Here is a 6942-nt window from a genome sequence, read left to right on the forward strand (position 1 = left end):
ATCTTTCCCCAACCTACTTTCATTCACAGAGCTGAGAAATTAATTAATAAACCACACTGTCTTTTCAGATGGGATATATTTTCTTGTTGGTTTTTTTTTTAATATATAAAAAAGCAGAACTATCACCAACATAGCTTAGATCAGCAATGGGTTGTATAACCAAGCCATAAAATTCACAAAACAGATACTCCACTGTCTCTAATGACTCCACCCTCTTTGTAACTAACCTTGCCTGCAAGTTTTATTTAGGCAGCCCTAAAATTACCCTTTAGCCTTCTCTTCAGATTAAACTTGTCAAGCTTCCTCAGCATCTCATTGTAAGTCATGTGCTTTAGCCTCCTATCATTCTGGTAGTTCTCTGCTGGATCCTTCCTAGCTTACTTGGAACAGTTTGTTTACGAAGGACATTATTTAATATTTATGCGTTGCCCAACTAAAATTTTATACAGTAAGATATGAATTTGTATTCTAAGGTACAATATGTATTCAACTACCAAGACAACTCTATACCTTACAATCATGACATACTGTATTTTACAAAAGGCTTCTTATACACTTAGTTAACATAAACGGATAAAAATATGAGCAAAATAGAAATAAACATGATTTTTTTAAAAAACAGTGGGTTTTCTACTCGTTTTGCATTTCCTTTTAACATAACATTGAGATTCCCTTCCACTTCAGTTCTGAATCCTTCTACTCCAGTAACTGATGGTGCTTAAATAACACTTCAATTCACACCTCAGGAACAGATGAACAAAAGGTTGTATCAGCTCTATTTACAGACTCTCAGTAATACCAATACAAAATGAATTAGTCTGAACTACATTTTCTGAGCAGGATTGCCTGTTACTGCATTGCCACTAGTAGGAGCAAAATATAACACCTACAGAAACACTGATTTGAAACACCTATTTGTTTTCAGAAAATACTCTCATCACATAACCATTTACAGTCAGTTGAAATACAAACTCCAGGGTGAGCTGTTAACAACCTTCCAGAGCTATCTACATGCTACATCTTCTTGTCTTCATATTCCTCCAGAAGATAATACAGTTAGCACAGTAATTCTAGTCCTGAAGTTAGAAGCAGCATATAAAAAACCTCTAGTATTTCAGAAATGTGCATGCAGTTTTTGAAAGCACATCCCTTCCTTCTTCCCAAGAACCTGGAATGTAAAGCATGTTTTTTCATGTCACTATAAACGCATATATCAGACTGTCATGTAACAGTACTAATCATCCAATTTGCATTCCATGCATGTAATCCCCTACAAGCAACATGCATGCTGTTACAGATGTAGAGCCAATTTGGAAAAAAAACCAGAAAATTCCAGGCTCGACTAATGATGAACAATTGAAAGATCTCATAATAGCTGACCAGTCTTCTGTTAATACTCTACAAAGATACAGGGCCTTTGTATCAAAATTAAGACAGACAAGTAGTTTGATGTCCTGGACTGCAATGCTTTCTTTTATAAGCATTACCCAGAATGTAAAAGTTCTTATATTACAAAATTCACAATCCTGTTTTCCTATGACCTGAAGATACACTAATAGATTAATAAAATATTCAGACAACTTAAAATTAAACTAATAGTTGCATCACTTGAGTAATCACAAAATATAATTTTATAAACAAGTATTTTCTGCTCTAGTTTCCTTAATTATCTAGGCAGTCTTTCATTCATATTTTTAACATAAAATATCATAAATACAGAGCACAATGAAGGGCACTTCCTTCTTAAATTTGCCAAGAGTCTTAAAAAAAAATCAAACATCAGAATACCTTTATATTGATGCATCCTTACTTTTTTTCTTAAAATACTGAATGAATAAGCTTGAATTTTTAATATATTCCGAAATTACATTTACTTTGTATCTTAGGATATTATCCAAAATCTAGTTTAAGAACAAAGCTCTGATACAGTTCAACAGTGAACCTATATGGAAAAAAGGCTTCTCATAAAATTCCATTGTTAGATGGTTATTTGAGTAACTCATGCATATTTTCAGCTCAATCCCACAATCTCCTGCAACCAAACAATATCCAATAAAAGCTACCATAAGTGACAAAATTACAAGCACAGATAAAATTAAAACATGAATACCAAACACCGGTTAACAGCTAAATATCATGTATCACTGCAGACAGCCTTAAAGTGTTTCCAGCCCATACCCACAAGGGAGCACACTGCAGCCAGTAACAGATCTCATGTGAGATCAGAGTAAAAGAAACAAATAAATCGGTAACCAGTCCAGACAGGTTTGGTCATACCGGTGCAAGCCAATCAGCAGCCATCTGATAAATACTGCCTTCCAGTCTTTCAAAGGGGTAAGGAAGTTGCCCTTCAGAGACCAACTCCAGAGCCGGTTTCGCGAGTTCAGTCTTGCACAAATAAAACATTTAAAATTAGTACTGTGCTAAATGAATGTATGTTGGTAATCTCCCTTTACACTTAACAATTAAAACAATGTTTAACTACATTTGCTATGCACTTCCCTCATCTGATGCTTGGGTATTTTCAGTTTTTACTCATCATGTGACCAAGTCACAAGGAGGAAGTGAGTGGTCCAGGCATCAAGCCAATGAGGGGCATTTTTATTTCAAAGAAGGGCATTTTTATTTCAAAGAAAGGCATTTGTATGGAACAGATAAAATTACTCCAGTATGTACAGTTAAGTGTGTAGTTGGTAGGTTTTTGGTTGCTTTTTTTGCTTTGAATAATCATTTTTTGAATGACCACCACACAAATTGTATTTGTTTAGATATAATTTAGGAAAATTCCCTTTTTCATTTAAAGCTTGAAAGTCATAGATACTTCAGCAGGAGAGGCACAAACACATCAATAGGCACCTCCCTCCAGTAATACCTGGAGATTTCTTTCCCTTGACCAAATGTGTTCTACATGGTAAAACCAAAACGTACCCAGTGTAGCTAGGAATATGCAAAGGACTCCTCTCTTAGCCAATTAAAAAGTATTCCCGCTATTTTTTATTTATTTATTTATTAATATTATTAGTCTGTAGAGAGATCACTGCTGTGAAACTACAAGGGAAGGTATTAGTTTAGCTGCTACGGATTAGCCTATAACCGTGTGCTCATATGAGCAACCCAAGAGCCTCTGGAAATGTTAGCCAATCAGCAAGCAGCTGCCTGAATCCTGCCCGGTAACAGGCAGCAGACAAAGAAAAGATCACGAAAACGGCGGGGGAGCGGAAGGGGGGGAGGGAGTAGTTGCAATCTAAACAATAGCGCACAATGGGGTTTGCATAATACCACTGGTCTAGAACAGCATTGGTGCAGGGTTCCTGAAGTGCACGCAGTGCTAACCAAAAGCGCAAGCATGACACGTTTGCCAAAGCACACTAACTAGATGAAGGAAGTAAAGCTTTGAATCATGAAAAACACTGCTTCAATATGCATGTCTGCTTATAATGTAGCATAGCCAAATCAAGGAAGTGCGGCAGCAAATGGTCAGGAGTATTTTGTTCTAGATGGACAGTCCCAGAGAATGAAAGTGGTGAACAGAACCTACCTTTTAAGTAGTAATTCATAAAAAGCACTTTTCAGTTGAAGTCCTCTATAGAAATGTCGATATAAATTGTCAAAAATTTAAAAACTGTTTTCAAATTGAAAAAAACCCTCCATTTGTGATCTATTCTTACAGAATATGCGTGGAAATAATGTGCTAATAATTTTCCTACCACTAATGCAAGACGCAAACCACCAGCCCACTGAGATCCACATACAAATATACCTTTATTTTAAAATTTAATAAACAGAACATATGATAAGTGCAAATTATATTTCTTCTAGCACACCTGATTGATTTTTCCTTTTAGACTAGAATTATGTTAGTGTTGGCTGAACAAAGCTAAGACGAACATGCCATTTTCTAAGAAAAAATTACACCACTATCCTGTCCTATTTCATGCAGCGCACATAACAGCAAAACAAGGTCCACTGTAATTTAAAAGAAAAAGATCCAAAACTTTAGCTTCTATTTCCCCCCCGTGTTTAATATCCATTATTGATGTTTGCGGTTTAACAAACAAGCAGCATTCTTCCCTGCAGCAGTGCCCTGTAATTTCGCGAGCGCGCCCGAAGGGGAGCCCGCCGCGACCCTGCACCCTCCTCTCCCCGCGGGACGTGCCGGGCCGCAGCCCTCGCCTCGGCGCTGCGGGAGCGCGGACTCGAGCCCCGCCTCCGATTGGCTGGAAGGAGCAGCTGCACGGCAGCCAATCACACAGCAGCCCCTTAAATTCCGCCCAGCAACAAACCCCACGAGGCCATCGGCAGGTCGGCCAGGACACAAACACACGCACAGGGGCCCACGGCCCAGGCGAGCGGCATCAACATTTTCCAAATTGCTGGTAAATGACGTAAGAAATGTGTTACGGGTTTTCAGTTTAAAAGCTGGAGCTGCACAAAAGCACAAACACACGAGTGCAGTGCACACGGGGTGCACGGCCGCAAGAACGGTGCAGCGTTTAACATGCAGGTGCGTTTTTAGTCTATGTTAATTACAACCACTGAATTAATACGATGTTAAATATTGAATCAAAACCACTACTGAACTTCAACCCGGATTCAAGCATGCCAGCTGGTAACCTTTCCTTTTCTGACATAATGTGCAGCACCCATGCTTTTCTAGTGTCCCAACACAGAAGCAGCAAAAAATCAGTATTTTTTCAGGAGTGCAATATGATTTCTACCTTGAAAACAGAGGCCATTCTCTCCCACCCTTGCAAACCGCCTTCTGAAGTCCACATGTGTATCTACGCTGAAGAAAAACACCCTGAACGCACAGTTACAGGCTTGGTAAACCAGAGTAATTTCACAGTAGACGTTTCAAACAGGTTATGTGGTCTTGTGTACTGTACTTGATTGGTAACTTCAGGTACAAACTCAAACTACACTCTCACGACTTTGGCATCACAGTGAATTAAGCAGTTGTCCTGTGTTTTCTCTGCCTCCAAAGACTAATAGCACCTTTGACTTTGGCTCACAAACATGTTTCTCATATTAAAATAGTCACTTTAGAGTTCTTTTCCCATGAGGCTACCATACCTTGTGGAAAAAACTGATTCCTCATAGGAAAAAAGAACTGTCAGGTCTATTTACACAACTAAGATCTTTCATCTGATGGTGGCTTTGCAGAATTGTCCTTACATGGCTCATCAATTTATGCCTTGATAACTGCTATACATAAAACGCATACTTTTGAAGATGGAAGAATGGAAAACAAGCAAGAATCTTTCCTATACAATGCTTCATTAAAACAAACAACTCAAGTGCCTTAGAAACACCCAGTCTTTAGCAAGTGAAGTTTAAGCTCATTCTCCAAAAAGAGTTCTGTTTTTTTCTGTAAACTAAATTTTAACAGCCATTTAGGTCATTACATCAGTTAACTGCTTGAGTGGAGCTCAGCTGGAGCAACTGTGGTACTTCCCACAAGTGTCATATTTCAACTTTCATCAACAACTCAAAACATAAGCTTTCAATTCAGCTGTGAAGTTTCCTAACACTAAACAAGTACTGCTGTTTGAAATAATCTGTAACAAAAGCAAAATTCAGCTTTCTTGCTTTTTTTTTTTTAGCACAAGCTAAAGGACTAAGTATGTTTCTTTCTGTAAAGAAAAAAAAAAGGATTTACTAAAGTTTATATAAAGCTGAATATTTGTAGAGTATTTCTATTATATGCAGTTTAGATGTTATACTGCCTTTCCACCTTTGGAACAGGATTAACAGTTACCATAATCGTTAAATAAGAGGAGCTAATACTTCTATAGAAGTGGACGCTAACTTCCAGAACACATCTACAATTAAAAAGTTACCTGACTTCTGATATTCCAAATTTAAAACCTCAACAACCTGAATTAACTGTTCACGTACAAGCAAACCAAAAAATGAGAAACTGAAAAAAAAATCATTAAAAGGCAAGATGTTCTGCTCATGTTTAGGGTTTTCTGTGCATTGTAAAATACAGCATTTTTCCCTTTTATAGGTGAAATTTTGATGTGAAACTTCAACAAGCTACAGCTGTAGCAAGTTATCACTCACGTATGCAGAACTGCATCCTTTTAAGGCAGATCTCTTAATACAAGTGTTCTGTTAGATAAAATGTAGAATAACACTATTCCAATGAAAAAAATTATATATTTACCCATAACATTCTGGAAAGTATTTTCTAAACTGGTTCACATATTACATATGCAAGTAGCTGCTGTGATGTAATTTCAGCTTTCAAACACTTGCAACTTGGTGACATCAGACTTCAGAGGCGAGCTATCTAATGCTAACAGTGGTACCCTGAGCTCACTTCTCAAATGCCAGAAGAAACAAAAGTGAAAAAACTTGCAAGAAAAAAGGTGATGCTGCATTAAAACATTGTCATGCATACACAAGTGCCTTTTAGAAGTAACAAAAAAGCAACAATTTAAAATGGAACTAAAACAGCAGTTGATTAGTTGGCTGTAGGAACCTGCTGTTTCATAAAATATTACCAGTATTTCCTCTAGGGAAGATATCCCTTCTCAAGGGAGTGTGGTGCACCTGCTGCCTTGCTTGCTTGTTCCTTGCTCAGACCAGTTCCACATACAGAAGTCCCTGCTGAATTCCTGCCCGGTGCATCGCCTCAGGTTGGTGGAGGCTGGTCTTCAAGTATGTGATGGAACCAACAGTTTCATAAATTCACTTAATTGAAGCCTGGTGGAGACTTTCTACAATCTTCAGATTTTGGGGGCAAGAAGACAATTTGCCTTTTTCCCACATGAAAGGCCACATTTTCTCCTGTGACGGTGGGAGGGAGACTAGCAGGCAGCCCCTGCGGCCATCTTGCCCCTCACCAGCTCCCAGACCAGCGCAGACAGACTTCTCGCCTCATGGCTGCAGACTACGGGGAATTTGCATGCCTGCTCGGGACTGGCTACAGGACAC

The 6942-nt window shown here is 38.4% G+C and overlaps 1 protein-coding gene across 10 annotated transcripts in view; it reads right to left on the minus strand.

Annotated features, from left to right (window-relative positions):
- Window positions 1-6942, minus strand: part of ATF7IP (activating transcription factor 7 interacting protein) — a 114025-nt gene that overhangs the window by 57404 nt on the left and 49679 nt on the right. The window contains exon 1 of one of the 10 annotated variants that reach the window (XM_027808389.2): window positions 6510-6644. The exons of 8 other annotated variants lie outside the window; for them this stretch is intronic. The gene's annotated coding sequence lies outside the window, so the exon portion shown is untranslated. Of the gene's footprint in view, window positions 1-2277; window positions 2547-6509; window positions 6645-6942 lie in introns of those variants that run through there. One more of the 10 variants, XM_027808390.2, reaches the window with a different exon arrangement.

The sequence above is a fragment of the Falco cherrug genome, chromosome 5 (genome assembly GCF_023634085.1).
Source record: "Falco cherrug isolate bFalChe1 chromosome 5, bFalChe1.pri, whole genome shotgun sequence".
Classification (NCBI taxonomy): Eukaryota; Metazoa; Chordata; class Aves; order Falconiformes; family Falconidae; genus Falco; species Falco cherrug.